The 11,636-nt window shown below is 39.1% G+C and overlaps 1 protein-coding gene across 2 annotated transcripts in view; it reads left to right on the top strand.

Moving 5' to 3' along the window:
- The window catches only part of LOC106878116 (UPF0415 protein C7orf25 homolog), a 256,888-nt gene that overhangs the window by 180,630 nt on the left and 64,622 nt on the right, over window positions 1-11,636 (top strand). The window lies entirely within an intron of this gene.

Genomic DNA, 11,636 nt, shown 5'->3' with positions numbered 1-11,636 from the left:
TATATTAAATGCGAGAAGCAAGACGTGTGCGCGCGCGTATGTGTATGTGTGTTTACTTAGCTCGGTATTTCGATATGCATGTGTGTTTTGGGGGTTTTAATATCGTGATGTGTGAGTATGTGAGACGGGGTGTGTCTATGTATGAATGAGAAAGAACAAAAAGGAGGAATACATGTGTATGTGACTTCTCGGCAAATATGAAAAAAAGAGAGTGTGGTTGACGCGCTGGCGTGTGCGTGTGTATTTAATTATCTGTATATATGAGTATTTGCAAGTGACAGAAAAATGGGTGTGCGTGCGCGTGTGCACGTGCGTGTGTGTGTACACGAGAGCACTGCTGTTAGTGGAAGATTATGAGTTTATGAGCTGTTCTCTTCCCCTCTCTCTCTCTTTCTCTCTCTCTGTCTATCTGTCTGTTTATATATATAAATATCAATCTTTCTATCTCTACTTATCTCTTTCATTCTCTTTTTTCTCTCTCTCCATCTATCTATCTATCTATCTGTCATTCCATCCAGCTATCCATCTATCTATCAATCTTTCTATCTCTACTAATCTCTTTCTCTCTCTCTTCTCTCTCTCTCTCTCTCTTCTCTCTATCTATCTATCTATCTATCTATCCATCCATCCATTCATCTCTCTATCTATTTATCTATCTATCCATCCATCCATTCATCTATCTATCTATCTATTTACCTCTAGTTTCGTGCGACTGGTGAAAGTGAAACCAACTTGTGCATACAAGCGCCAATTTGTGTCTGCATATATATAAGTAAAATACACTTTCATTGTATGTTTCTATGAATGAATGTCAATGTAAGAGTTTCTACATCCCGTCAATGTATGCGTATGTTTGCGCGTGTATGTGTGTGTGTGTGTGTGTGTGTGTGTTCGCTCGAGTACCTGCATATATCTCTGTGTTTGCGCGCGCGAAAAGATGTACGTATGTATGTACGAATGTACGTGTGTTTGTATGCATGCATATGTGTGTTTATCGCTTTTCCCCCGTTTATTTATGTTTACGTTGCTCTCTGTATAATATATCCGTCTGTGTTTATATACGTTTGCATGTGTGCGTGTGAGTCAATCTGACAGTATGTCTGTTTAAAAGGAATAAGAATTAAACAGACAGATCGTCTGTCTAACTAACCCCCCCCTTCTTTCCCTTAACCCCCCCCCTTACTCACTGCTCTCTCTCTCTCTCTCTCTCTCCCTCTCTCTCACTCTGTTCCTTGTATACTGTTGATTTTCGTTTTTGATACTTTCTCGTTCTTTCTTAAATAACCTTTTCCTTCGTTCTCACTTTTTCTCAACTCATCTTCAATGATCTCTCTTTTTCCTTCTCTATTTTTGTTCTTTCCCTCTTTTTTCTCTCCTTCTCATTCTCGATTTAACCATATCTATCTATCTAACTATCTATCTTCCTGTCTGTCTATCTATCTATCTATCTATCTATCTATCTATCTATCTATCTATCTTCCTGTCTGTCTATCTATCTATCTATCTATCTATCATTTAAACAGGCCCCTTCTCTGTTCCCTTCACCCTTTCTTTTCTCTCTCTCTCTCTCTCCATTTCTCTCAAACTTTCCCCTTATCATTATCTCCGACCCCTTTTCGTATCTTACTCCATCGACGTCTTTTAATTCAAAATCTTCAAACAATTGTTTATTGAGTCTTTCTTCTCATTAACGGACACGCATGCCATTTTCCACACCAAATATCGAACTATCGCAGCACCGCTTCTACTTTATCTCAGACCCATTTGCACCACATCCAGACCACAAACAACCTCCACCTCACCCTCTCTCCACCCAGCTTCATGTACTCCTTCCGCCTGTCATTGTGGCAATCGATGATGATACTGGAGGTGACTGGTGTTAACGGTTGTATAGTGATGATGATGATGATGATGATCGTCGTCGCCGTGGTAATGGTGTGGCTCAGGTGTTAGTGCAAAAGTGTTGAAAATTATGATACTGGTAGTGATGATGATGATGATGATGGAGGAGGAGGAAGAGGTGGTGGTGGATGTAGAAAAATCGTGATGTTAGTTAAACTACTGTTTGTGTTGCTAGTGACAGTGATACTATTGTTGAGGTTGATGATGATGATGATGGTGGTGGTGGTGGTGGTGGCACCAGGGGTGGGGTATGGTCAGCAAGTTTTCTATATTTGCTGACAAGGTGTGAGAGACTAAAACTGATATACATAGGTGTGTGTATATCATCATAGTATTCTATTCGTCATCGTCGTCGTCGACATCATCATTATCATTTAACGCCTATTTTCCATATTGAGATAAATTGGATGGTTTGACTGGAGCTGGCTGGGCAGAAGAACTGCACCAGGCTTGTCGGTTTTGGCATGGTTTTTACAGATGGATGCCCTTCCTAGCACCAACCACCTCACAGAGTGAAGTAAGTGGACTTTTTACTTGGCGCCACCACCAGGGAGGTCTGCTTTGGCATGGTTTTTTACAGCTGGATGCCCTTCCTAACACCAGCCACCGTGGACTTTTTAACTGGAACCAGCACCTGTGAGGTCTGCTTTGGCATGGATTTTTTACAGCTGGATGCCCTTCCAAATGCCAACCACTTTACAGTGTGGACTTGGTGCTTTTTTTTTTTCTGTGGCACCAGCACAAGGTGGAATCACCAAGTAACTCACAAGACAAAGATTCTTTGAAGGTGGGGTGGGGGCTATTGGAGGAGATGGCCTTGTACCAGGTGATGAGAGGTCAGTGTGTGACAGAGGGACAGAAACAGGTGTACACGTGCGTGTATTCATGCATGTGTGTGTGTGTGTGTGTGTGTGTATTTATATATATATTTACTCTTTTACTTGTTTCAGTCATTTGACTGCAGCCATGCTGGAGCACCGCCTTTAGTCGAGCAAATCGACCCCAGGACTTATTCTTTGTAAGCCTAGTACTTATTCTATCGGTTCTTTTTGCCGAACCGCTAAGTTACGGGGACGTAAACACACCAGCATCGGTTGTCAAGCGATGTTGGGGGGACAAACACAGACACACAAACATACACACACATATACATATATACGACAGGCTTCTTTCAGTTTCCGTCTACCAAATCCACTCACAAGGCTTTGGTCGGCCCGAGGCTGTGGGACTGAACCCGGAACCATGTGGTTGGTAAGCAAGCTACTTACCACACAGCCACTCCTACGCCTATATATGTATATATATAGTTTTGTTCTTTTATTTGATGATGATGATGATGGTGATAATGTTTTACCCCTTGCCTACCACACTAGCCCTCATTCTGTATCTAATATCTGATTTTAATACATGTTTTCTACTCCACCTCTCCTCCCCCTCTATGTATATATATATATCTACATATATAGATCTATATATATATTTTATTCAAACTGCTGTTCTGTTTATCAACAACATCTTGTATCAGAGACCCATACCCACCCCTTAAAAATCCATCCCCCCACTTCTTACTTTTTATCACTCTTTCACATTTTACATCTCTCGTTTTCTTTTTTTTTCTGTTTTTCTTTTTTCTTTCACAAACTCTTTCCCTCTCTTTTCCCCTGGGATTTCATTTACCCTTGTTTTTTGCATCTTTTATCATATATTTTTAAAATATTTTCTTTTTTTTTTATCTCTATTGCTGTCTTGCTTCGGTTGTGTTTCATTAAATTCTAAAATGGTTCTTGACAAGAACTTTTTCTTGGCAGCAGATATTCTTACTGTTGCCCTACACCAATGCAGAAGGCTTCGTTTTCTTCAATTTTGCTTTACTCAGATCCAGTATTTATGTTGTTCTTCATCAGGCATGGCTGTTTGGTTAAGAAGCTTGCTTGGCAACCACATAGTTTCAGGTTCACTCCCACTGTGCAGCACCTTGCGCAAATGTCTTCTGCTATTGCCCCAGACCAACCAGTGCCTTGTGAGTGGATTTGATAAACGGAAACTGTGCAGAAGCTTGCCATGTTTGTGTGTATTCTTTTATTCTTATACATATTTCAGTCATTTGACTGTGGCCATGCTGGAGCACCGCTTTGAAGAGTTATAGTCAAAGAAATCGACCCTGGTCTTATTCTTTGTAAGCCTAGTACTTATTCTATCAATCACTTTTACTGAACTGCTAAGTTATGGGGATGTAAAAACACCACCATCAGTTGTCAAGCAATGGTGGGGGCACAAACACAGATGCACACACACAGATGCACACACACAGATGCACACACACACACACACATAAATTTATACATATATATATATATATAGTGAAGGCACATGGCTTAGTGGTTAGGGCATTCGGATCACGATTGTAAGGTCGTGTGTTCAATACCCAGCGATGTACTGTGTCCTTGAGCAAGACTCTTTATTTCACGCTGCTCCAGTCCACTCTTCTGGCAGAAATGAGTAGTACCTGTATTTCAAAGGGCCAGCCTTGTCACACTTGGTGTCACGCTGAATCTCCCTGAGAACTGCATTAAACAGAAACTGAAAGAAGCCTATCATATATATATGTGTGTGTGTGTGTCTGTCTCTATAGAATTTTAATGGATGGTGCTGGTGCCACATATAAAGCACCCAGTACACTCTGTAAAGTGGTTGGCATTAGGAAGGTCATCCAACCATAGAAACAATGCCAAAACAGACAATTGGAGCCTGGTGCAGCTCTGCAGTTTTCTAGCTCCTGTGAAACTGTCCGACCCATGCCAGCATGGAAAATGGATGTTAAATGATGATGATGATGGGCAGGAGGGGGGAGCAATAGGAAATGTTATGAATGAAGGTTACCTCATGAGGTCTGACTCTTCCATCCCTTAGCTCTATTTTAAAGATGTAGATATTAAACTCCACAAGATAAGTGTAGTTGAAATACATGATTTATTCATGGTAATAATTACAGCAGAATGGAATAGAATTCTATGAGTTATTCTAAATGAGTCTCCATGGATTGCAAAAACTAATAATATTTAATAGAGGGGATTTCTGTTTGAATAAATCTGAAGACAAGAACCAAATCATTTCAAATAGTGTTAAAAATTTAAGAACATGTTTTAACTCCAAAACGAAAATATATTGTGTTGGCATACATAATTTCACACAATATAACAGAATACACGAGGTTATGAATTACAGAACAGAAATGTTTGTACGTGGAGTGAATGTATCTTCCGCTAAGCCAGTGATAATGCCATTTCTTCAGAATCTTTGTTTACATAATATAACAAATGTAAACAAGTTGACGATAATGTCAAATGATGCAAAACATATATGACGGTGATGAAATATAAATTAACAGCAAAACAATGAAAAACAAAAACTAAATAGCATCACTTTACTAATGAAACTGTCAGAGAGGGTGACGTAACAACATAATTGTAATGTCTTTGAACTGACGTCTGAAAATGTTTCGTCTGTTGTCCTTCTTTGGTGAATTACTTCACAAGCTTCTTGTTGTCTGATCTGAAAAGAAGCCATTGTTTCAGCGTAGCATCTTTGCTCGTGTCAATCAGCTGGAAATGTACGGGTTTGGGTAAAGGTTAATTTTACGAATGAGTATTTTAAGGCCTCGAGTACCCGGCTTTTAGTGACCGGCAATTTGTCAGAATGGTAATAGGTGTTAAGAGAAAGAATTGGTGATGGTGGTCTGTTGTATTGTCTGACAGCTGACATCAGGGAAAAGGTTGGACAACTGTCGTCCTTAAAACCACACAGTGCCTTTCATCTTTTACTTGTTTCATTCATTGGGCTACGGCCATGCTGGGGCACCACCTTGATGGTTTCAGTTAATCAGATTGCCCCCCCCCCAGTGCTTATTTTTAAGTCTGGTACTTTTTCTTTCATTCTCCTTTATTGAACGGCTAAGTTGCAGGAACATAAACGAACCAACACTGGTTGTCAAAATAGTTGGCGGGGGATAAACACAGGCATACACACATATGCACACACACACACAACATATATAAAGTGATAGATAGACAGATACACACACAATATATATATATGTGTGTGTGTGTGTGTGTGAGAGAGATGGGCTTCCACACAATATCCATTGACCAAATTCATTCACAAGACATTAGTGAACCTGGGGCTAAAATAGAAGATACTTGCCATGCAGTGGGACTGAACCCAAAACCATGTGGTTGCAAAGCAAGCTTCTCAATCACACACCCCCAAACACACACACACACATATGCACACACGTCTGTTTTCCACTCACCCTATACATAGGAGCACACATTTTCTTCTTTGTCCCCTTTCTCTCTCGTCCACCTCTCTCTCTCAGCCACCCCTCTCTCCTCCATCTCTCCTCTCCACCTCTCCCTCCCACTGTCTCCCCTTCCCTCTCTCTACCTTGAATACAAATAAAAAAATAAATAAACAAAAATGATTGCAAGTCCTTGCTATGCAACTCACTCCCCCTCCACCACCTCATCCCATAAACTAAATCGTTTGTACAAAAAAAGTGAAAAAACAAAACCATCAAATTCTTCAACTCCACATAATCACTGTCTCCACGCATTCACCCATTTCTCACCAGAAATTCTTCACCTACTAACACTGCCACCCTGATCTCCAAAAACAACAAAACCAGGAATCTTTCTGCACCAATGAATCTCATTTTCACTAAAAGACATTCATGTCTCTTTAATTACCATACTCTGCCGCCACAGACGTTCACACAATACCCCAATGACTGACAAATTGCAATTATTCACTTTTTTTCCATTTATTTACTTTTACTAATCTCAAAAAAAATGACACAGACAGTTCTGTGCACGTAGAATAAGTCTCTGACATAGGTAAAATATTGATTAATTGAGATTATCCTTGTAATTTGGTGATAAATCTCCACTAGTTGTATTCTTGTGTAATCATTTCAATAAGTAAATACTACTGCCATGTTTTGGTTAGTGAGTACATCACCTTACATTGTGGTACTCTCAGTTTTTTAAATCTAGCCCAGGTTTTTGTACTGGGGTAGATTTATTCAACTAGAAATTTTTCCAGGCAGTGCCCCAGCATGGCCACACTCTAATAACTGAAACAGATAAAAGATTAAAAAAATAGGTGATGGTTGGTGGCAGGAAGGGCATCCAGCTGTATATCAAGTCACCAGCAAATACCATTTGGATCATACGAGCATGGAAAAATGGACATTATGATGATTACAATGATGATGACAATGATGATGACAATCAAAGCATCGGCAGCAGGGCGTGGATTTAGTTATCGGCAGGACCTAACTGATGAGATCCCTGGCTTTGAACTAGCAGGATGTTATGAAGAGGATCTTAAATACAAGACAATGGATGAGACCCTAATATTCCTAATTAGATGGAAACTGCAGGACCACATGGGGCAGCGCCCTGTAGCTCCTATAGTATGCGCAACCAAAACCCCTATGAAAGGGTCATCCTATGGGACAACCTAGATGAAACCTAAGAGAAGCTATTTAAGAAAGAAAGGCTCTTTTACCCTTTTACTTGTTTCAGTCATTTGACTGCGGCCATGCTGGAGCACTGCCTTTAGTCGAGCAAATCGACCCCAGGACTTATTCTTTGGAAGCCTAGTACTTATTCTATCGTTCTCCTTTTGCCGAACCGCTAAGTTACGGGGACATAAACACACCAGTATCAGTTGCCAAGCGATGTTGGGGGGACAAACACGCATACATATATATATATACACATATATATATGACGGGCTTCTTTCAGTTTCCGTCTACCAAATCCACTCACAAGGCTTTGGTCAGCCCAAGACTATAGTAGAAGACACTTGCCCAAGGTGCCATGCAGTGGGACTGAACCCGGAACCATGTGGTTGGTAAGCAAGCTACTTACCACACAGCCACTCCTGTAGGTTGTTTCACTTCCAGTCACAATAATGTAATTATATGATTTTAAAATTTCTTTCAGCTAAACACTTTATATTTCTCTCTTCAGCAAACTTCTTAATCATGTAATCCCCCCTCTCCATGTCTTTATCATTTCTCTCTTTCTCTTCACCTCTCGTGTCCACTAACCACATGAGTGACAGCATAATGCATCAACTGGCTATCTACTCGCTCACTCACTCTCACATTCCCTCCTCTTCTTGTCTCTCTCTCCTCCCCCTCCTCATCTCTGACAATACAAATGCTCCCTGCCTATTTCTCTCTTAATGTAACTGCCTCCCCTGTTCATCTCTCTCTCTATCTGCCTTCCTTTAACCTCACCCCCAGAACATATCACCCTCTCCTAAACATATCTCTTTCTCTTTACCTTTCCCTCCCCACCATACAGCATGGCATTATGACTTCTCCTACCCTCTTTCTCTCTCCCTCTTTTCTCTTACCATCTTTTTCTCTCGCTCTCCCTTCAACTAACCACATGACACATTTGGCCTTACTATACATCTTTCTCTACTTCTTCCTCACTTTTTTCTTCTCTACTCACACTCTTACTCTCTCTGAATATAGTGAAGTTTGAAAAGATCTGATGTAAGCCCCCCACCCCCATATATATATATATATATGACTTACACCAAATCCATTCAAAGTTCACACACCTACATGCACATTTATATGTGTAAATATGTGTGTGTGTGTGTGTGTGTTTGATGCGTTATTTGTTTTTATCATATATTGATAAATTATATTCATAACAAGACAGACAGACAGACTCTAATGGACAAATGTTGTTGTTCTTAATACATTTGCCCTCGTTATTGATTTGCTTTGTAAGGCATTTATCAAGTTTAAGCAAATTAGAAGAAGCAAGTGTGTTAGTAGTGTTGACTGTGGTAGAGTAGAAAAGTTTGGTAACATTTTTGTTGAATATTTTGTGATATTTATGGTGATGAGGAAAATGTTTTCTCGTTAATTTCAAGAAATTATTTGCTAATGCCATTTTGCTAGTCATATTAAAAAAATAAATTATACTAAGTGATGCTTTATCTTATCTTATTGTTGACAGTAGGTTTAATGGTTTCTTTCATATATTTATTTTTCATTGAATCTAGTTTTCATCAGAACTTCATTGTAATATATAGCTGAGTTAGTAATTTCTTTTTTCTCTCGGCTGAGATATTAGAGAATGAGGAACATGTTGTGAAGTATGTTGCTGCCAATACTTCTAGTGTGTGTGGAATGTAATTGGTTGTTCTTTTCAGTTTTTTTTTTATAGACAGCATTGACTGGCATAAATTTAAAGTAACATCTAAGAAATTAGTAAATGCCATATTGTTGCTAGTAACCATTATATATGTCTGGTTTGTAAAAGACAAGTACAGGTTTTTCTTCATTCTGTCTGTATTCTTTCTGGAGGTTAGGATGTTCATAACTAGGACACTGTCAATTCGGTAAATGCATCTTCTGTTATCGAGAACTTCATCAACTTGGTTAGCAGACATGTTCCTGTTAAGTCACTGATATTGGCAGAGAAATGGGCATCCCTACTCAGATCAAAAATGTTTCTCTTGTCCGCCTTTGTATCGTCCATCTGTCCGAAAGTTTTATTGTCCTCTATTGTGTTTTTGTTCCATTTATATATAGATACACACACACACACACACACACATATATATATACACACATGCAATATACATACTATACATGTGCACACACTTATGCAAGAGGCTTCTTGAAGTTTCCATCTACCAAATCCATTCATAAGGTTAAAATGTGGCTGCAAAGCAAGCTTCTTACTACACAGCCACATCCAACATCTCATGGCAAATTTTGATATTTCTAGTTTCAGACATAAACATTGTGTGCTTCACCATTTGCTGCATCTAAATTGAAATTGACATAACTTTCTTGTTTACTCTACTAAAATATGGAAAGTGGATTAGTCAACCAATAAATCCTAATGAAAGATGTTGAGAATTATGGAATGTTCTTCACGAAGTTCTCTGGTTATAATAAATGATATCACTAAATATTTAAGTAGCCTGTACTGGACTTGACAAATATGTTCAAATTTAAAACTATAATGTCATTAGATGGTTATTTATAAGCTGTAGAGAAAGTTTCTAATGATTATTTATGTCTTAATGAAGAAATGAACGAAACAGGAAATCAAAAACTTAGAGTGAAACTGGAACTGGAATCAATAAATGGTAACAGATGTGGAAAGTGTGGATTGTAAGAATGTAAACGATATGGTTATAATAAATTATATCGTTAAATATTTAAATATGTAAATGGCTATATTGGCAGTGGCCAACATACGCAAGTTAAAAATAAAATGGTGATATGATAGAGGTCTGAAAGTTTTTTGAAGAAAAAATAATTATTATAATAATAATAATGATTTCATTTATTTGCCACAAGGGCAAAGAATGGGAGCAATATAGAGATAGACAAAGTGTTGGGGTTTACATATAATAATGAAATGATAAAAACAAAAAAAGTATACATGGTATACACTGAAAAAGAAGGAACATATGCATAGCATACAAAGGTAAAAAAAAAAAAAAAGTGGCAGGGAGGATGATAGAGATGTGGCCCTCCTGATACAGAAAGGCCTCTAGGGATAATCGAGGAACCCCACTGTTCAAGATTTCACTGAAACTCTTGAAGCAAGTGCCCTCTCCAATTCCTTCTCTCCGACTCGCAGGTCTACATTCAGAGAGGTACCATCCACTCTTACCATTTTCACAAGGTTCACCCACCTTTCAATAAACTCACTCAAGGACAGCACTTCCCTCTCCATTCTCAATTTCCTTTTTAAGTGAAACTTAAAGAAGATAATGAGAGCTCTACCAAAGAGGAATTTATCGGTCCTCATGCTCTTCAGCCTTGTCCACCAAAGCCACCTGGCAAAGGAAAACTGCCTTGCCTGCCCCATTGAAGGAGGGCGGTGGTGCAATCTTCACTACAGATTTGGCATACAGACGGTTCCGTCCCACATGTGACAGCAGCTGTTCAACATAATCCCACAAGTCAGCCATGCCCGGACACTAAATGAGGGTGTGCAAAACGGTTTCATCACTCTGCACATACCTCGAAAAAGTCCCTCTGACAGCACATCCATACCTGTAGGGTTTATCTCGAACTGGTAGTGCCCCCACCCCAAGTAGCACTGCCAAGCTAAGGACATTTGGAGATCATCCATGATAGTTCCCGACTGGATAGTCCTCCGGAACAGACTAACCAGTTGGTTCTCATCAGTGCCCAGAGTCTCCCTGAGGACATTGTCGTAACCCCTTCCCTGCCTTATGAGATCTAGTTGTGTTTCCTGAGGCAATGTGTAAATATTGTCTCCATAAGTTCTGGTTGTATAATCAAGTACCTGCACATCTGGAGAACTACATTGCATAGAAACAATTGTAGTGATTAAAAAATAAATAACCAACTGTACTCCTTGTTGACTCCAATTTTTTTCAATTATATATATATGTATTTATATGTATATATAGTAAATCCCCAAAAATGAAGAACAAACACAGAAAAACAACAATGCAAGGACATGGTACATGTAAAGTATTAGCAGACGCTCAGGGAAGGAAAGAAAAGTGGTTTTACATTTCGAGCAAAGCTCTTCTTCAGAAACAGGAGACAGAGGAAAGTCCAAGAGGAAAGGAAGACGGAGGAAAAAAAATCACCAATGATTCACATGTGGTTACATTCTGAAAAACGTGTGTGTGTGTGTGTGTGCAAT

The sequence above is a fragment of the Octopus bimaculoides genome, chromosome 9, assembly GCF_001194135.2.
Source record: "Octopus bimaculoides isolate UCB-OBI-ISO-001 chromosome 9, ASM119413v2, whole genome shotgun sequence".
NCBI classification, from domain to species: domain Eukaryota; kingdom Metazoa; phylum Mollusca; class Cephalopoda; order Octopoda; family Octopodidae; genus Octopus; species Octopus bimaculoides.
This window is presented reverse-complemented; position numbering and strand designations above follow the sequence as displayed.